General features: G+C 44.3%; 1 long non-coding RNA gene and 2 other non-coding genes across 3 annotated transcripts; all 3 read right to left on the reverse strand.

Moving 5' to 3' along the window:
- Nucleotides 1–8,762: 8,762 nt before the first annotated feature.
- trnas-uga (transfer RNA serine (anticodon UGA)) lies at nt 8,763–8,844 on the reverse strand. The gene has a single exon. It is a non-coding gene; the product is annotated as a tRNA-Ser (tRNA).
- Nucleotides 8,845–8,982: 138 nt separating this feature from the next.
- trnal-caa (transfer RNA leucine (anticodon CAA)) lies at nt 8,983–9,065 on the reverse strand. Its single transcript has one exon. It is a non-coding gene; the product is annotated as a tRNA-Leu (tRNA).
- Nucleotides 9,066–16,398: 7,333 nt separating this feature from the next.
- LOC132886955 (uncharacterized) lies at nt 16,399–16,952 on the reverse strand. Its single transcript, XR_009654755.1, has 3 exons — nt 16,881–16,952; nt 16,651–16,701; nt 16,399–16,485 (listed from the first exon to the last, which is right to left on the reverse strand). It is a non-coding gene; the product is annotated as an uncharacterized LOC132886955 (long non-coding RNA).
- Nucleotides 16,953–21,683: the final 4,731 nt, after the last annotated feature.

The raw sequence follows: 21,683 nt of genomic DNA on the forward strand, positions 1-21,683 counted from the left end.
GCGAAACCCATCCACTGCCAGTCGGACCGACATGGGCAGCACTCGACAGGGCCCCAAATTTCACACCACACGTCGCCAGCAGGATTCCAACCTGGCCGGGAAACCCCAACGGATTTCAAGTCCGTCGCCTTCGCCACTCGGCCACGACTACTGGAGGCACTGAAATTCAAGTGCGACAAAAAATTGCTTTGAGCACTTTTTTTCTTTTGCAAAGGCACACCAGCCAAAGCCTCCGTTTTCACGGCAAGCACGACCTCATGCGTGGGCCATGCGCTTGGCTCACTATTGCAATACTCTGGGCAGTGCTTTTACAAGTTTGCAGAAAACACGGGCTTTCCGGCAAACGTTTTACGACAGTGCTTTGACTCGACCCGTCCGGGAGAGAAGCCCTTTCCGTTTAGGACAGATACCTGGACTTGGAACCGCTCCCTCTTTTGCCAGACAAGCTCGGGTAAAAGCCGCCACAGAACAAGGCTCCGGCTGCCTTTCAACAAACCCAATTTCAGATGGCGTCAGCAGCATACTCAAAGCAGCGTGGGAGATGTCGAGTGGACGTCGAGGACATCGCTTTAACCAGGTGGCCACGACTGCACACGGGGCCTCAGGACAGCATGGACAAATTATCAGGAGATGCTTCGGTGCACTTTGTTTCAAAGCGCATACGCTTCAGGGAGGCAAAATCCTCAGGTTGGACGTGAACGAGTCTACGGCCTAGCCTAGTTGATTAACTGGATGTACAACCATCTGTGGGCAGCGCTGCTAAATAAAGCCAGTCTTGTAAAATGAAACCCTAGAATGGACTGCAATGACAGTTTTCACCCATCGTATGGCAAAGGGAATCTCAAACTTACTCGTAAGCATGCTAAATTACGTAGGGAAACATCAAGGCATCCGTTTCAGCACCTTAAGATGCAAAACTGCATTTCGGCGTGGTATCAGCACACCATCCGGAACATCAGTAAACAGGACGTAACTGACGCAGCTAACTTAGAAGAAACCTTTATTTGTCACATGCACACTTCAAGCACAGTGAAATTTATCGTCTGCATTTAACCCATTTGAAGCAGTGAATGCATGCACACACCTAGAGCAGTGGGCAGCCACACGACAGCGCCCAGGGAGCAGTCAGGGGTTAGGTACCTTTCTCAAGGCTGCCCCATGTTAACCTAACTGCATGTCTTTGAACTGTGGGGGAAACAGGAACACCCGGAGGAAACCCACGCAGACACAGGGAGAACATGCAAACTCCACACAGAAAGGCCCACACCAGCCACTGGGCTCGAACCCAGAACCTTCTTGCTGTAAGGCAAAAGTGCTAACCACTATGCCACCCTTTAAAGTTTTCGAGCCAGCCAGGAGTCAAACCTAGAATCTTCTGATCCATAGTCAGACACGTTATCCATTGCACCACTGGTCCTATAACTTAACTACCATAACTATAACTTGACAGAGCACCATGTACAGACCATTTCACATGCTCATTCACACATAGGGACATTTTATCCCAGGAAATTTCCTACAGTCTTGTTTATTTTGGAGGTGGGAAGAAACTGAAGAACCCATGTAGGGTGAACATGTAAAACTGCACGCGTCACAGTGCTGCCAGTAAAACAAATACTCATCTCATTATCTCTAGCCGCTTTATCCTGTTCTACAGGGTCGCGGGCAAGCTGGAGCCTATCCCAGCTGACTACGGGCGAAAGGCGGGGTACACCCTGGACATGTCGCCAGGTCATCACAGGGCTGACACATAGACACAGACAACCATTCACACCTACGGTCAATTTAGAGTCACCAGTTAACCTAACCTGCATGTCTTTGGACTGTGGGGGAAACCCACGCGGACACGGGGAGAACCTGCAAACTCGACACAGAAAGGCCCTCGCCGGCCACAGGGCTCGAACCCGGACCTTCTTGCTGTAAGGAAAAAGTGCTAACCACTATGCCATCCTTTAAAGTTTTCGAGCCAGCCAGGAGTCAAACCTAGAATCTTCTAATCCGTAGTCAGATGCATTATCCATTGCGCCACTGGCCCTATAACTTAGCTAACATAACTATAACTTGACAAAGCACCATGTACAGACCATTTCACATGCTCATTCACACATAGGGACATTTTATCCCAGGAAATTTCCTACAGTCTTGTTTATTTTGGAGGTGGGAAGAAACTGAAGAACCCATGTGGGGTGAACATGTAAAACTGCACACATGGCACAGTGCTGCCAGTAAAACAAATAATCATCTCATTATCTCTAGCCACTTTATCCTGTTCTACAGGGTTGCGGGCAAGCTGGAGCCTATCCCAGCTGACTACGGGCAAAAGGTGGGGTACACCCTGGACAAGTCGCCAGGTCATCACAGGGCTGACACATAGACACAGACAACCACAGACACCTACAGTCAATTTAGAGTCACCAATTAACCTAACCTGCATGTCTTTGGGGGAAACCGGAGCACCCAGAGGAAACCCACACAGACACAGGGAGAACATGCAAACTCCACACGGAAAGGCCCTCGCCTGCCACGGGGCTCAAACCCAGACCTTCTTGCTGTGAGGTGACAGCACTAACCACTACACCACCATGCCGCCCCAAATACTCATCAAATTATCAAATTTTTACAAATTGTCTGCTTAAAATGTATTGCGGTGTGCTGTTATGTCATTTTTTTATCATAAAGAAATCTTTGTACCCTCATGGTACAATTCCATATTCCTCAATAGCCAGTGCACTAAAGACAAGGCTTGGCTCAATCCTCATACCAGAATTCCACAATGACTGTGGACCCATGAGTCTCTCTGTTCTGACTGGAGTAATCAGTGGCGTGCACAGACATTTTGGGGGGCAAGTGCTCTGGGGGGAAAAAAGGGCACTTTTTTGCGCATGTGGAACACCTTATTATAAAAGTCTGAGATTTAACCCTCCTCTTGTGTTCGGGTCGCCACTGACCCGTTTTAGTTTTTAAAGGTGTAAAACAACCACTTAATGTTAATTTATTACATCAAGGCTTTTTGACTTTGCCAGGAATCTCTAGTTGAACAAAATAGAAAAATAAATTTTTGCTTTCCTAAATCTGAAAATGGTCTAGCAAAAAATATAATACTTATGTGCAGTTGTTTCTGTATGCGACGGGCTACTTCACGACAAAATAATTACAGCTTGGGCTTAGAGGGCAAACAATACATTTTCACTCGATTCATGTGTTACCTGGCTGGTGGGGCAGGGGAAGAGCTGACTGACTGCCCGATGTGTTGTCTGTGCTACGACAAGGCCGTGGCTTCCAGGATGCTATGCTGCTGCAACCTCACATTGAATGCATTGCATGCTTGTTCACGTGACAGAGCAAGAGAGACAGAGGTCCGGTGTGTGTGCGGAGGGGGCACACATCGGGACATTATTTTCACACGCACTTTTAATGCCACGGCTTTTCTAAAAGATCATGTCGACATTGGCCTCAGTAAACTATAAAAAAAAAATTCAAAAGGGCACTTTTTTTGGACAGAGGGGCAGGTGCTTGAGCACCACCTCGTGTCTATCTGTGCACGCCACTGGGAGTAATTACACTATTGGATTGTCCTGAGGAAGGGCATGTCATTATCTGAGTGTATTAAACCCACATATATAATACTGAAACTGTATATTGTGGGAATCAGAATATTTTGACTCTTTTCTACATTGTAGAACAATACTGAAGACATCAAAACTATGAAATAACACATGGCACATGATGATGCTTTGCACACTATTGGTATTATCTTAAAGGTAGTCAGTTAACAGGTGTTGCCTCGTCAAAAGTTAATTAGTGGAATTCCTTGCCTTCTTAATGTGTTTGATATCAAACAGTAAATAGTAAATAATAAAAATACAGTAAGTAGCTCTATTTGACACTGGTAGTAATCCATATTATATCAGGAACCGCTCACCTAAGTAAAGAGAAACGACAGTCCATCATGACTTTATGACATGAAGTGTATTTTAATGAATTAAAAAAACAACAACTTTGAATTAGGTGTGTCCAAAAATTTGACTTGCACTGTATTTTTTGCACAAATATATTAATTTTCAAAATTAAAATAATCTTTTCAACAGCTAATATTTTTTTTTCTTTCTGTAATGTATACACTGTATGTGTAGTAAACATTTATGAATGTATAAAGGTTTTTCTCCTTGGTGAACACTAGATGGAGCAGTCAGTTATCTTATTGTGGGCAAAGTACTGAGACCCACACAACCCTGCTCACATCCTCCAGAGATGTTCAGTTCTTTGATGAAGAACACGACTTTTCACAATAAAACCTCTGTGACAGAGTATACCTGGTCTTCTATCATACACACTGCATATATATTATCCGAACCCCTGCTCCGGTTACTCTTAGTAGCTCAGTTTAGTTCAGAGACACCATTCTGATAAAACAACATAACTGTCCACGGATGACTAAACTTTGAAATAAACCTTAACTATTCTCTTCCACTTAGCAGCTCTAACATTAAGCTGCCTGCTGCTGCACATATGACACATGGAGAAAGCAAGACACAAAACAAATTCGCATTCAAAGTGAATATCAGTTCATTTAATGCAAAAATATCTCACACACACACAGCATGTACCACTCCCTTCCAAAGCCTAATGGCTTGCTGGCATCTTTGAAAGACCAGCAGTGAAACACCTCAGAAAATATTTGTGATGCAAAAACAAATTAAAAAGAGGCTTTGTGCTTCTTTTCTCTCTAATATATTTTCTGTTGGGGTCGAGGACCCTAATGTTGAGGCACTACAAAAGCACATAATTAAAATATTCAATTCTGTACTTATTAGAGTATATTTTTCTCTCCCTCCATCCATCCATTTTCTATACTGCATTTCCATTGTGGGCCGTCGGTGAGCTGGAGCCAATCCTAGCTGATGATGATGGAGAAGCTGGGTACACCCTGGACAAGTCACCAGTCTATCACAGGCTTAACACAGACAGACATTCACACTCACATTCATACATACGAGCAATATCTCTATAGAGAAGCCAGTTGACCTCATCCTTTGGACTGTGGGAGGAAACTGGAGCATGCAGAGGAAACCCACACAGGCACAAGGAGAACATGCAAACTCCACACAGAAAGACTCCCAATTGACTAGTATGTTCAGACCAGGAACCTACTTGCTGTGAGGCGACAGTGACACTGCATCTCTGTGCCACCCGAGTGTAGTTTATACATTAAAATGACTGTAATTATGTAAAAACATTAATTCCCTCTTTTCAGTATGTGTTTGCTTCAATGTGCTCAGGACACGTTCCCCATGTGAGGCTGGATGTAGATAATATCACTATAGCCTTCTTTCATCTCAGAAATATTGCTCAGGTAAGAAATATAATGCCACTCCATGATGCATTAAACCTAGTTCATGCTTTTTTTACCTCCAGGTTGGATTATTGTGATGCCTTACTGTCTGAATGATCTAACAGATGCATATACAAGCTCCAGCGAGAGTCCTTACTAAAACTAGAAGATATGACCACATCACCCCTACATAGCAAAATCCCCAGTGTTGAATTAACACCCAGAGTGTTGATTTAACACCCTACTGTGTTTATATAGGTCCAACTGGACACAAATTAACTCTGAAAGTGTTAATTCAACACTGAGGAATTTGCTGTGTATCTTATCCACACTGCAGTGGCTCCCAATCAAATTTCACACTGATTATAAACTACTATAACTATAAAGCACTAAATGTGCTTGATCTTGCGCCACAGTACCTGAATGAATTTCTGGTCCTTCATGACTTGCCACACTGACTTAGATCAAAAGGTGCAGGCTATCTGTTGGTACCTCAAATAGTGAAGGCTCCAGCAGAGGGACAGCCTTCTCTCACAAATCCCCCCAGTTATGCAACAGCCTTCCAAGTCGTATTCGGGTCTCAGACACAGTCTCAGTGTTTACAACCCCGATTCCAAAAAAGTTGGGACAAAGTACAAATTGTAAATAAAAACGGAATGCAATAATTTACAAAACTCAAAAACTGATATTGTATTCACAATAGAACATAGACAACATATCAAATGTCGAAAGTGAGACATTTTGAAATTTCATGCCAAATATTGGCTCATTTGAAATTTCATGACAGCAACACATCTCAAAAAAGTTGGGACAGAGGCAATAAGAGGCTGGAAAAGTTAAAGGTACAAAAAAGGAACAGCTGGAGGACCAAATTGCAACTCATTAGGTCAATTGGCAATAGGTCATTAACATGACTGGGTATAAAAAGAGCATCTTGGAGTGGTAGCGGCTCTCAGAAGTAAAGATGGGAAGAGGATCACCAATCCCCCTAATTCTGCGCCGACAAATAGTGGAGCAATATCAGAAAGGAGTTCGACAGTGTAAAATTGCAAAGAGTTTGAACATATCATCATCTACAGTGCATAATATCATCAAAAGATTCAGAGAATCTGGAAGAATCTCTGTGCGTAAGGGTCAAGGCTGGAAAACCATACCGGGTGCCCGTGATCTTCGGGCCCTTAGACGGCACTGCATCACATACAGGCATGCTTCTGTATTGGAAATCACAAAATGGGCTCAGGAATATTTCCAGAGAACATTATCTGTGAACACAATTCACCGTGCCATCCGCCGTTGCCAGCTAAAACTCTATAGTTCAAAGAAGAAGCCGTATCTAAACATGATCCAGAAGTGCAGAAATCTTCTCTGGGCCAAGGCTCATTTAAAATGGACTGTGGCAAAGTGGAAAACTGTTCTGTGGTCAGACGAATCAAAATTTGAAGTTCTTTATGGAAATCAGGGACGCTGTGTCATTTGGACTAAAGAGGAGAAGGACGACCCAAGTTGTTATCAGCGCTCAGTTCAGAAGCCTGCATCTCTGATGGTATGGGGTTGCATTAGTGTATGTGGCATGGGCAGCTTACACATCTGGAAAGACACCATCAATGCTGAAAGGTATATCCAGGTTCTAGAGCAACATATGCTCCCATCCAGACGACGTCTCTTTCAGGGAAGACCTTGCATTTTCCCACATGACAATGCCAAACCACATACTGCATCAATTACAGCATCATGGCTGCGTAGAAGAAGGGTCCGGGTACTGAACTGGCCAGCCTGCAGTCCAGATCTTTCACCCATAGAAAACATTTGGCGCATCATAAAACAGAAGATACGACAAAAAAGACCTAAGACAGTTGAGCAACTAGAATCCTACATTAAACAAGAATGGGTTAACATTACTATCCCTAAACTTGAGCAACTTGTCTCCTCAGTCCCCAGACGTTTACAGACTGTTGTAAAGAGAAAAGGGGATGTCTCACAGTGGTAAACATGGCCTTGTCCCAACTTTTTTGAGATGTGTTGTTGTCATGAAATTTAAAATCACCTAATTTTTCTCTTTAAATGATACATTTTCTCAGTTTAAACATTTGATATGTCATCTATGTTCTATTCTGAATAAATTATGGAATTTTGAAACTTCCACATCATTGCATTCTGTTTTTATTTACAATTTGTACTTTGTCCCAACTTTTTTGGAATCGGGGTTGTACGTCTTGGCTGAAAATATATTTGTTTAGTCAAGCCTTTTGTCAACAGCTTTTTATTACATAAAGTAGCAGATCTGGAGGGTTCCTGGGCAGAGAGTGTTTTGATAAGTGTTTTGAAGAGTGTATTGAAGTGCCCTTGACCAAGGCACCTAACCCCCAACTGCTCCACAGACTGCTCTGGGTATGTTGTACATTGTGGCAGTGGGGGTGTGGTCAAGCGTCGGTCTGTGACAGGAGGGCGGAGTCAGGGAAGGTAAGTGGCAGAATCACTACACCTGATTGTGGTAATCAGAGCGGGTGGGTGGAGCACAGAAGTACGGCAGGCCAGAACTGAGTTCCAAAAACTCTTTTTATTTGCACTTGTCAGTCGCAAACACACTCTACCAGCCACACGCATACACACACACATAAGTCATCTGGTCGGGGAGAGAGCTCTCTTCCTCTGCTCTCTCTCTCCTTATATAGGGCGCGGTCACTGGGGAAGACACACAAACACAGGTTAACTAACATCAGGTGTGGTGATTCTGCCACTTACCTTCCCTGACTCCGCCCTCCTGTCACAGACCGACGCTTGACCACGCCCCCACTGCTACATACATCAATCTGTGAAATGTCTGTAATGTAATGTAATGTAATGGTAAAATGGGATGTTTGGATGCTGCCCCCCTTACACGTTCATTGAGGTTTGTTGATGGTAGAATGGCCTTATGTACACCCTCAAGTCGCTGTTACGTTCTGACTCTCCCTGTTAGTTATGCCGTCATATTTAGTCTTGCCGGAGTCCCCACTTGCACTCAGCACACAATGTTCACTGTTGGTAACCATTACATGACAGTGAGCATACCTAACAATCTGTGTTTCTCTCTCTCTCGTGCTACACATGCCACTCCTGAGATACCAGTGATGATGATCAGATGATGATGACAGACCTCAGGATCAAGATAGAAGAACGCTTCTTCACTGGATACCGCTAGCCGGACACTGCTCCTAGTCCGCTCGGCCACAAACCAAAGCGGGACACATCGTTGACCGCACCCAGGTCTTGAGCTGACCACGTCAGTTGGCAGTGCACTTGGGTCACTGCTCAAATGCCTATTTTCAGTGATCAAAGGAAGACCGCCGCCCCGTTTCAGGCGGAGCGCACAGGGGCCCTGGCGAAACCCGTCCGCTGCCAGCCAGCCCGATACGGGCAACACTCGATGGGCCCCAAATTTCACACCGCACGTAGCCAGCAGGATTCGAACCTGCGCGGGGAAACCCCAACGGATTTCAAGTCCGTCGCCTTCACCACTCGGCCATGACTACTGCAGGCGCCGAAATTCAAGTGCGACAAAAAATTGCTTTGAGCAACTTTTTTTTCTTTTGCAAAGGCACACCAGCCAAAGCCTCTGTTTTCATGCCAAGCATGGGCCACGAGGCCCATCAACAACCCACTGCAGCAAATGTCAGAAGTGGGATTCGGACCCACGCCTCCAGAGGAGCCTGCAACTTGAACGCAGCGCCTTAGACCACTCGACCACCCTGACTCACCACACCTAGCGCGAATCCGGCGTGGAACATGCTGAGGGCTCGTGCTGCTCTCACGCGTGGGCCATGCGCTTGGCTCACTCTCGCAATACTCTGGGCAGTGCTTTTACAAATTTGCAGAAAACACGGTCTTTCCGTCAAACGTTTTACGACCGTGCTTTGACTCGACCTGTCTGGGAGAGGAGCCCTTTCCGTTTAGGACAGAGACCTGGACTTGGAACCGCTCCCTCTTTTGCCAGACAAGCTCGGGTAAAAGCCTCCACAGAACAAGGCTCCGGCTGCCTTTCAACAAACCCAATTTCAGATGGCGTCGGCAGCACACTCAGAGCAGCGTGGGAGACGTCGGGCGGACGTCGAGGACATCGCTTTAACCTGGACTTTTAACCACGACTGCACACGGGGCCTCGGGAGAGCGTGGACAAATTATCAGGAGACGCTTCGGTGCACTTCGTTTCAAAACGCATACGCTTCAGGGAGGCAAAATCCTCAGGTTGGACGTGAACGAGTCTACGGCCTAGCCTCGTTGATTCGCTGGATGTACAACCGTCTGTGGGCAGCGCTGCTAAATAAAGCCAGTCTTTTGACCTGGACCTGGTCTAAAGACCTGGGCGTGGTCAATGACCTGGTCTAAAGACCTGGTCTAAAGACCTGGGCTTGGTCAACGATGCGTCTCGCTTTGGTGTCTGGCCGAGCGGACTAGGAGCAGTGTCCGGCTAGCGGTATCCAGTGAAGAAGAGTTCTTCACTGGATACCTCAGGATCAAGATAGAAGAACGCTTCTTCACTGGATACCGCTAGCCGAACACTGCTCCTAGTCCGTTCGGCCAGACACCAAAGCGAGACGCATCGTTGACCACTCCCAGGTCTTGAGCTGGCTGCGTGGCACAATCTCGCGGTACGGTGACGTCACGCGGTTGCCCTGGATAGAAGAGAAAATGGGGAAGGAAAAAAGAAGATAAAGACAGAAAATGCAAGAAATCTGCTGCTACTTTGTCCCAAAATATTGGCACCATGTTCCAAAAAAGGGCCAAAATGGGTAAGGTGCTGAGTGCAGGACTTTGTTTTTCTTTTGTTTACAACAGTAGTGGTAGATCGATCCGTCAGAGTGATCAGTGGGGGTAGCGTCAGCCAATCCGTCAGTCTATGTGTGTCAGTGACACGCAGACACAGAGATGAGTTAGGTGGCTCGATGGCTAGGTACTAGTAGCGTTGGACCTGGGGCTGCTTTTATTTTTTTTTCAGCTTGGGAAATCGGAGCTGTGGTGTGGTGTGAAGACAGTAAAATGCAAGACTTTAAGAGCACGTGTTTTTCAGTCGTCATGGTAACATGACGCCCTGTCAGTGGTTTGGCATTTGGATCAGAGTGAAAAGAAACGTGTGCACTAGCTGAAAAATGAAAATGTTCAGACCAGTGTGTGTGAAAACACCCACTGTTGCTGCATTTAGGCAATTTTAAATTAATTGTCCTTATAGGGCTGTGCGATATTATTTCAATCTCAGGATTACTTGAAACATTTATCTCAATTAGAAATTATTGTTGTTTTTTATGCTGAAGCATGGGCAGATCAGGAGTGTTCTGATGCCATAAACAACAACTGAAGTGAGCAACAGAGACAGACAACAACAGACAGACAATGAAGGAAAGCAACAACAGACAGACAATGAAGGAGAGCAACAACAGACAGACAATGAAGGAGAGCAACAACAGACAGACAGAGGAGGGGAGAGCAACAACAGACAGACAATGAAGGAGAGCAACTAGGGTGACCACCTGCTCATAAGCCCAAGGGGGGACAAGGGGTATGTTTTTGAGGGACAATGTGGGACGCCGCCCCCACTGCGCTGCGCCAGCCGCTGGAAGACTCACAGATAGTGGTTTACCCATTTCTAGCACATACTACCTTACATGGTATATCAATAATACCCTATTCTGCTGTTATTGGTGATGTATGGTCATGAACAGGCCACCAAATGTGTTTTTTTTTAAATAAACATTCATAATATTTTGATCATTCAATGACTTGACAGACACACTTCCACTTATGATTTACTGAAGCTACTCAATTTTATTTATTTTCCATTACAATTTATTCACTTTAAATCAATCATAATATAATATTGATTCTGAGGCTTTGCAGTGCATCAGTACAGCAGGAATAGTGACAAGTCTCCATTTAGTTTTCAGTGGATTAACAGGAATTGTAGTGGCTCAGCACCACAGAAACAGTAGAAAAAAAGTCTCTTAACTCACAACCACAGCTTTGTGCCACAGTCTCCTGCCTGATATGATATTGCGTGTTGGACAGTGTGATACACACTCGTCACCTCTGCCGCAGTCACTTTGTCAGCTAGAGAGTCGTTTTTAGGTCGGAGGAAAGCATCCATAGATTTAGACGTTTCTTTCTGTTGCACACGTTTCTTGTGAGTCTCCGCGAGCCTGTGTCATTTCACATCGTATTCCCCGCCATGTCCGATTGAGAAAGATGTTTTGCAAAGGTCACAAAAAGCCCTCTCGGTATCCCCCTCAACCCCTTTCAGCCACAAATATTAATTTTCCCACTCTTTCCTGTACATACACCTTCTCTTTTTAACTGGAGGTGGCGGTGCCTCACCTGCCATCTCCCCGGTACCTTTCTCCATTTTTTAATATGAAAGCAATGCATGCGTTGCACCTGCGTCCCTCGTCACTGTCTGTGCACGTGAGTGCGGTGTCATGGCAACAACAAAAAGTTGACAACAACCAGTCAGTTGTGAGGGGTGTGTGTGTGGTTTTGTTCTACAGTCTATAGTGGCGACGGTGGTGTGCTGAAATGTCAAGTACTCGTAATATTCGTTTGGCTGCCTGGGTGGCCCGGGGAGAGCGACAGCCCCCTCAGCAAGCATCGATTATGCGGGACACGTTCTGAATTTGCGGGACGCATAAATTCGGCTTCAAATGCTGTACGCGCACGTGCTATGCAGGACAGGTGGTCACCCTAAGCGCAACAGAGACAGACAATGAAGGAGAGCAACAACAGAGACAGACAATGAAGGAGAACAACAACAACAGAGACAGACAATGAAGGAGAACAACAACAACAACAGAGACAGACAATGAAGGAGAGCAACAACAGACAGACAATGAAGGAGAGCAACAACAGACAGACAATGAAGGAGAGCAACAACAGACAGACAATGAAGGAGAGCAACAACAGACAGACAGAGGGGAGAGCAACAATAGAGACAGACAATGACGGAGAGCAACAACAGAGACAGACAATGAAGGAGAGCAACAACAGAGACAGACAATGAAGGAGAGCAACAACAGACAGACAATGAAGGAGAGCAACAGAGACAGGCAGTGGAAGAGAGAAACAACAGATAGACAATAAAGGAGAGCAACAGAGACAGACAATGAAAGAGAGCAACAACAGACAACTGAGGTGAGCAACAGAGACAGACAATGAAGTCACAGCACAGTTGTAGGAAGATAACAATAATAAGTTAGACAACAGAGAACTTATAACGAATAAAAAAAGTCTAAATTAGGAGATTTGAAGTGTGCTCGTGTATTTGGGGGGTACGGGAGTAGGGGGCCAGATGAAGTCCACTTTTGGGGAAAAAAGATCCCCCCCCTCCACAATGCTGGCTACGGGCCTGGTGTGTGCATGTTAAGCGCAGTGTAATATTAGCCACTGATGACTGGGATCCTGGGGACCCCGGCCATAGTGGCCTGTTTGTCTCTGTTTCCACAGGCATAACTCCAGCAGAGGTGCACCCCAAATTGGTGGGAGTTCCAATTCCGTTTGGGCGAAGGGTAAACATGATGTAGGCCTAATAAAGAATGCTGAACCAGTGGTGATCACCCCCAAATCAGATTTCAGGCCTAAACAGACCCAGTACCCACTCAAACCAGAAGCAATTGCAGGTATAAGACCGGTCTTTGATTCGTTGCTGAAGGCAGATGTAATTGTCCCTTGCCAGGACTCTCCAGTGTGCACTCCTATTTTTTCCAGTTAAGAAGGCAAGAAAACCATCCCAGCCCGATGAGTGGAGGTTTGTCCAAGATCTGCAAGCAGTCAATGCTGCGGCTGTCCTGCACGCGCCTGACATCCCTAAAGAGTGCTCTGCAGACCACACCCACTTTGGGACTGCCTGACCCCAATAAACCATTTGTTCAAAGTGTAGATGAAAAGAAGGGTTTTTATGACCTCTGTTCTTTTGCAGAAACACGGGGATAGATTGAGACCTGTAGCCTACTTCTCCAGCAGGGTGGATCCAGTGGCGGTTGGACTTCCTGTTTGCCTGCGTGCAGTTGCTGCAGCTGAAAAGGCGGTAACTGCTTCCAGAAATATTGTGGGATACTCTAACCTCACCCTTTTGGTCCCACATGCTGTCTCCCTGCTTCTGTTGGAGAAATGACGTCACATTTGTCAGCACAGAGATGGTTGAAGTATAACACTGTCAAACTTGATATGCCTAACATCATTGTGAAACGTTGTTCTGTTCTGAATTCTGCCTCTCTTCTCCCTACAGAGGATGATGGAGAACCACATGACTGTGTTGCTCTCACTAATGATTTTTGTTCCCCCAGGGCAGACTTAAAGAGTGACCCTTTTGGAAAATCCAGACATGGTCCTCTATGTGGATGGTTCAGCCTCCAGAGACTCAGAGACAGGAAAGAGCAAAGTAGGTTTTGCCGTAGTCTCAGATCACGAGGTCCTCAAGGCGTTGTGTCTGCCCTCAAACCTGTCGGCGCAGGCCGCAGAGCTCTGTACCTTTATTGAGGCATGCAAATTGGCTGCAGGGCAATCTGTCAATATTTTTACGGACAGTAGGTATGCATTTGGCGTTGTGCACGATTTTGGCACTATTTGGAAACATAGAAATTTTCTAACTAGCACAGGATCTCCCATTGCACATCATAAACTGGTCTCTGAGTTGTTGGATGCTGTTCTACTCCCTAGAGCCATTGCTGTGTGTAAGTGTGCTGCCCATACTAACAATACTGATCTTCTGTCTCAAGGGAATGCCAGGGCAGACGCGGCAGCTAAGTGTGCAGCCTCGGCTTCCAGTTCACTCTCTAACCTTGCCTTTCCTCAGGTTTCTACCCCTTGTTTACAGCTAGCGGACCTTCAGAGCACTGCCACCCAGGACGAGAGACGAGTCTGGAAACAGGCAGGCTGTATCCTTGCAAACTCAGTCTGGGTTTGTCCCTCGGGCCGTCCCTGTCTACCAAAATACATGTTCCCTTTCTATGCAAAATTGGCACATGGGCTCATCCATGTGTCAAAAGTGGGGATGGTAGCAGAAGTAACAAAGAGATGGTTCACAAAGGGGTTTTCAAATTATGCTGCGAAATTTTGCAAGCAATGCTTGATATGTGCACAACATAATGCAGGTCAAGGTATCAAACTAACTCAAGCAGCACACCCAATATCAGACAAACCATTTGATCATCTCCAAATGGACTTCATTGAACTGACACTTAAAAATAAACTAAGCAAAGCTTGTGCAGAAACAGGGCTAGGATGGACAAAGGTCCTCCCTGTAGTACTCACACAAATGAGGATGCAAACTAGACCTAAACATGGGTTAAGCCCATTCGAAATTCTGTTTGGACGACTACCCAACACGGGGATAGGGCCAGCTCAAGGAACACTGCCAGACACCACACTGTGTGATGATGCAATGTTGAATTACTGTGCAACGTTGTCCTCTGCTTTGAAATCTATCCACAAAGAAGCACTTCCCAAACCCACTGAGGGACCTCTGCACGATCTACAACCAGGGGATTGGATCGTGGTGAAGGACTTCCAACAAACCAAGTTGAACAAGCCACAGTGGAATAGCCCATTCCAGGTCCTGCTCACAACCCCAATGGCAGTGAAGGTCACAGGCAGAGTGATGTGGATCCACGCTAGCTGCTGCAGGAGGGTTCCTGAACCGGCTGAGCAGGAGGAAAAGAAGGCCTAAGTGACCCAGACGCTGACTAAAGCTCGTGAGGAAGAAAGGTATCACTGCATGGAACAGTGCAAGTATCACATCAATCACACCCTCAATAGGGAAGAGTATTTCAGTGTCTAGCTGATAGATAAGCCTTAGGGTTTCGAGTTTCCTCCAAGTCCCAGTGAGGTGGGACGAGGGCTGATAGGGCGTGCCCGCCCTCTGAGCACCAATACACATCAAGAAGGGCAAGGGTTAACTCGGTAACATCATTGAGGCACTGAACAAGATGCGCAAGGTTGCTGAACAATTACGAGCAGATGAACATGGAGGAGTTGAAGACAGCTGATCGTGTTAGTTCAGTGGATGGAAGACTCTGATTCTATCCACCATACCAGTCCTGGGCTTAGTGATTTTGATGCTATGTTTGCTCCCTGTTTTCTGTCAATGTTTGTATGTCTGTGTTTCAGAGGGAGCTGACAAATATCGGTTACCAGATGGTGAAAATAGACTCTGATGACGTGCCTGACTGGCCTCCAAACTCACATGAAGACTATAACCCACTGTTCGATGACATCAGCACAGTTGACATGAAACTAGTCCTGACTTAAAACATTTTCATTATGATTGTTTCCTGATCTATGTATGTAGCTTGCTAGCGTTAACTTAAGATGTCTATGTCTTATAAAAAACAGCCTTAGCATTATCTCTGTACACTCAATGACATGTTAAGTCGAATCTCTCTGGGAACTCTTACCACTGAAATTGTGTACATTTTTTTTCTTTTAGCAATTATTATCCTATAGGATAAAAAGGGGGGAGAATGTGAGGGAATTTTAATGGATGAATATTATTATTCTCTGTGTTTCTGTATGTTGAGCTCAAGTGACTTGGATGAACATTATTATTCTCTGTGTTTCTGTATGTTGAACTAAAGTGGCTTAGTTACTGAGAAGAGATGTTTTTCCACATGCTGTAATCGCTTTTCTGTGGCCTTGGTGGTAATGAGCAGGGTGCTTGAGTTCGTTCTAACTACGCATCTTCTCATGATGTAATCACCTTTCCTGACCTCGGTGGTGATAAGCAGGGAGCTTGAGCTCTCCCTAACTCGCATCTGCCTGCACATACCAGAGCACGCCAGGTGCACTCATTAGTAAAACGTCATAGAAAATCTTGAGCCAATCACGTGACGACACAAGCAGTGAGCGAATGCTTTCAGAGTATAATAGATAACATTCCTAAAACACAACTCAGAGTGCGCGTACTCTCAGCATCATCAGAAGTGGTGTCTTCTTCTATTCTTCTCTTTCCTTTCCTATTTTATATATCTTTTATATGATCTGCTGTAATAAATAACTGAAAAGACGACTCCTAAGCGTTCTGAAGTGTTTATTAGAAATTTCCATTACGGGTGCAGTGTTTTTTAAAATCTATACTCCTTCTTCTTCCTCCTTCTTTTCTTGTTCTCATCACCGAACAGCATCTTGATGGCTTCCTGTAAGAGAAGTGCACAAGGTCAGAAACGACTCCTGAACGTTTTTGATCTCTGTGTAAACTGTGATGTGACGAAACGTTTCAATAGAAATCGAATACAAAATATCGTTGTGTGTCTCAGAACTGAATTTCAGCAGACGTCCAGTTTTTATTAAAAGATCCTCACCGGCTTGAGACCAGCTTCCCTCACCTTCAGGATCGCGTCCATTTCATCCACCTACACACAGAGAGAGAGAGGAGGAAAGAGGGATTGGTGGGTGGGGTTTTGTTTCCACATAGCCAAAGTTAATTCATCATTTCAATATCAGACGTTTTTAAGAATCAGAGATGAAACACTCTGTAAATTGCTTGAGTGTGTGTGTGTTGGTGCAGTGTGTGTATTGTGTGCGCGCTCACTTTGGCATACAGGAGCTCAGGATCGCTGATCATATTCATGATTTCGTAATTGTTCTGGTTCCCTGCAAGCATCCAGGTGATCTTATTTGCAAAGTTCGGGTGGATTTTCTCAACAAGAGGCAACAAGTGATCAACTGCAGACAGACAGAGAGAGTGAGTGAGGTGTGAGAGAACAGAAATCGAGTGAATGGTCCCAGCCATCCAATCATGTAACATGGGCGGGGTTCTGGTGCCAGACTCTTTCTATTCTCGATTATTGAGGAACAAAAGCAAGACGAGTTGAAAGCAGGTGCTTGGAGAAGTTTTCGATCTCGACAAGGAAACACATCGCAAACCATAATGGGGGAGAAAAAAAGGTACCCTATGGGTCCATGTGGCTACTGTTTATAAATAAAATAGTTTTCTGATCCCATGTCCATACAGTAAATATAGCATATATACACATGTTATCAATTCTACTCGCCTCATCTCTTGCAAGCATCACCAAGCTGCGAGCAGCATCAGGGCTTGGAGTATTTTGGTTACCATGTTTTGTTTAGTGTATTTTGTTCTAAATGCAGTGCTGTGAACTCGATCTATTTTCAAAATAGTACGAAAGCACTTGTTCATGAATTGTCTTTGAAGCATTATTTAGAACTAATGAGCACATTTTATTTCACAAGTGGAGTGTAAAGACTCTGAAATAAAAAATACAATTAAAAAATTAAAGCCAATAGCAGAAGTTTGATATCGGCTTCTCAAGCTATCTGCCAAAAAGCTAAAAAAAACCAACTTTCAAAACCTTTCATTTGACCTTTCAGAAGGACCAAACAAAAGCCATGATAATCAAAAAGGTACATTTTCTTCAAATGAACACCACTTACTTGATACCGAATCAGTAGCCTTGGTGAACCACAAGGTGAATTTCATTTATCTTTTTATCTGCCCATTATCTTACAACACTACGAAGTTATAACGAGGTTTCTCTTATTCCATTTCTGGTTCTGATTGGTTCTGAAGTCTATCAAGAAGTAGAACGGGTAATCGAACTTGATCAGGATAAGTGCTGATTGGTTACGAAGTCTCACTATTGTTACACTCATTCTTACAACACGATGACATAGTGGCTACTGCCTCGCGTCGCCTCTTTGAGGCAAACAGTGGATTATACGCTGAGCTGCAGAACAGGAGTGTGTATGAGCCAGATGTTGGTGTGTGTTTTTTATGCGTGTATGAGTGTGAAACTCACGCGCCATCTGGACTTGTTCATCTACAGGACATGATTCCAACATGTAGATGGTCAGCCTTTTCCCAGCAGATGGTGATGTGGGTCCATCCTGGACACAGAGGGACTCATTCTTCTTCTTCTATTATTATTATTATTATTATTATTACGACTCATTACTCGTGTTTTGTTCTTACTGTTGCATCCTTGTCTGGCTGAACTTCACTCACAGGTGACACAGCTGTAGGAGGCACTGCATCAGTTGTAGCTGGAAGTTCTTTTGCAGCTGAAACTGGAACCACAACTGGACTGCTGTCCCCAACTGCAGCTGTCTCAACAGCTGGGAAGCTTTCCAGCACTCGCTCAGCTGAAGGAACGAAAACACATCACAGCTCATTCATTTCAGTGAAAAAAACATTGTCGGTATCAATTATACTATGTGCATGCAGTCAGATTCAGAAGTACTGGCATCCTTGGTAAAGATGGGTCAGAAAGGTTATGAAAATTTGAATATTATATATACACACACAGTATATATGGCTTTACATTAACTTTTTTGCTCACCGGCCACTGTGGCTAGTGGGTTTCCTGAGTCACTAGCCATTCAGCCTTTTCACTAGCCACAATTTTGTTGCCAGGAAATCGAAGTTTTTTATTCACCATGATATGTTAAAGTTCGGAAGATCTAGATTTAATTATGAATGGCAGCGTATAATGTATCTCTACAATAGCACTCAAGTATTCAGTGCTGTTAAGGTCGCTCTCTATATGAAAACATGCAACCAATTCAGACAAAAATATAAACAGAGTATTCTGTTTATTGAACTCAAATTCAAGCCCCTTACAATATGAAATATCGTATGATATGAAAAATAACATTCAGTACAACTGAACTGATTCTAATATTAAAAGTCGAATTCAAAACATTTATCATTGAAAAACATTTGATGTTTTGATATGCAAGTATTATGTGTATTATCAAGTATTATTATGTATATTATGTATTATCTATTAATAGTGTGTGTGTGTGTGTGTGTGAACATGTGTAGAGAGAGACATTAAATGTCCTCATTACATTCATCATCAGATGAGTCTGAATGGTCCATGAAAAATGGTCTTCGTGACCTGAGGCTTCCAGCAGGCCATAAGTTGATAGCTGGGGTGAGATCAACTTCTTTCCAATCGCATGAACGTTTCTAAACAGCAGCCCCAGCCTCTCCAGCTCAGCCGACTTCATGACAGCCAGGGACTGAAAGCAATGCTGTCCTGTAGTGACCAGCCATCTTCGCCTGTTTTGATGTTACAGTACCGGTGTGTACATTTGACTTTTCGTGGTCCTTTATAGTTTTGAGTTTAAAATTACTGGTGCCCGTCTTTGCCAGACTTTCTACAGTCTTCACAGTACATGGTATTTTCGGTTTTGCTATGAACTAGCCAATCTCACCCGAACTTCCATTTGTCAGTGAACTGTCTTATCTTCCTATTAGTGTCTTGTTCATCTCCATGGCTGCAGCCAGCTCTGAGGCCCCCGCGGTCCGGACCTCGGTCATTTTTAAGAGCTGAAAATACATTGGTACGCTAAATATTCAACTGGATAAAAAATAAAGAATAACATTAAAACGTCTCTGTAAAAAGTGCATTGTTAATTATGTTAAACGCTGATTCTGTCTCTGTTTGGTGTGCGCGGCTCTGAGACCAAGAACAAAAAAGCGAATGAGCGCATGTGTGACTCGGGGGAGGAACGCAGTGCAGGAGACATGGGGTTTCCATGGTAACCATCAGCGCACTTTCATGAAGCTATTAAATTTACATTTTCGAACTTCCTAGTCAGCTGGGATAGGCTCCAGCTTGCCTGCGACCCTGTAGAACAGGATAAAGCGTCTAGAGATAATGAGATGAGATGAAAAAATAAATATATCATTTCCCAGCTTAAGGTCAGTCCATATTGTGAAATACTGTGACCTCGGCCCAGAGGCCTCGGTCAGTATTTTCAAGACCTCGGTCACGGTATTTCACGATACGGAGCCCCCCCCCCCAGCTGGTAAATAATACACACACACACACGACAGTACTGTTCCGTCCCGGGTTATGAGAGATATGTTACACTGATTCTGACAACATGATGACATTGTGGCTACAGCCTACAAAAGAAACAAACAAAAAAAAAAACCCTTACGAATGACTAGGTACGCCTTTTCGACCAACAGGGAACAGGTTCTTGAACCAATTCCATTCAGGATTCTTTGAACAAGAACAGAATCCGTTCTCTGTGGGTCGAAAAGGGGTAACGTCCCAGTTTGGTTATATTAAACATAGGCACGAATGGAACGCTGCTCAGCCAATCAAATTAGTGAGTCTGTATATTACTGAACTGTTGTATAATTAGTTGATTAGCTGATTATAGCTGAACCAGGGGAAAATGGTGCATTCCACATTCAGGAACCTGTGGTGTAATGTGAACGTGGCCATGCCTCTAGTGGCTTTCCATCTAGGATGCGCCATCAAAACCCTATATTCAACATCTTGAAAGAGGCTCAAGAGGAGCTCAAATGACTCTCTGAGCAGATCGGGTTTACTTTTCAGGTTTACTCCGGACTACATGTGCAGCAGTGCAGTTGTAGCCTGCCTTGTTTGTGATTTTAAAAATACAGTAAATCATTCGATAAGCCAAAGCAATAGAGTGGAAAGTTTCAACTTATGTTTGCCTTGGATAACTTTGCCTAAAACATGGTGGTGTATACTGATTTTTTTTCCCCAGAATGTTTTTTTTTTGTGTCGGTGTAACGGATGCCAGATTGTTAATGTATCTCAGTTCCATAGGCTACATGGTTAGGGGATCTTTTGTCCTCATTGCTTGGGCCAGAGGAAACCATTAAACAAGCTTCAATTATTCTTACTCTTGCCACATACATGATTTTTTTTTTTTCAAAACTGATGATATTCAGTTCAAACACCATTAAAAGTAACTTCAGGCAGCGGCGCGGGAAGACATTGTCGGCAGGGGGTGCTGTGACGTGACCTGGGACATTTTTTTGAAGGGGGGTCTGGGGGTCCTCCCCCAGAAAATTTTGTATTTCTTAGATGCAATTTCCTGCATTTTAACCAATCAGGCGTCCGAAATCCTTTTAAGCTTGCAATTGCAATATTTCGTTAAACTGCCTACTATTTATAGGCCTAATCCGTAAAAACGACGTTTTTTTTTTTTTTGAGTGATGACGGAAGAATCTGAAGCCTGTCTGTCAATGACAATTCTCAGTTAACACGATTACGAAGGACAGGTTATTTTAGAAGCAGAAGCGCACAGCTGTGGTTTAACAGTCGCAGGTTTTACATCTGCTCTAGATAAACTGAAGGAGACGCGGATTCCACCCGATTACAGCCTTACATACCCAGATCCAGTCAAGCGAGTGTGCATTTCAAATACAGTAGTTAGTCGCACGCACGCACACACACACACACACACGAAACAGAACAACACTCTCGCTGGAACAACACAAACACCATGGTTCTCTCAATCAACAGACCGAAATCCATGAACCCACTCATCCTACTACTATGGGTTAGTGACACTAACTTAGTGTTCTATTGCAAAAATCACT

This window comes from Neoarius graeffei, chromosome 1, assembly GCF_027579695.1.
Source record: "Neoarius graeffei isolate fNeoGra1 chromosome 1, fNeoGra1.pri, whole genome shotgun sequence".
Classification (NCBI taxonomy): domain Eukaryota; kingdom Metazoa; phylum Chordata; class Actinopteri; order Siluriformes; family Ariidae; genus Neoarius; species Neoarius graeffei.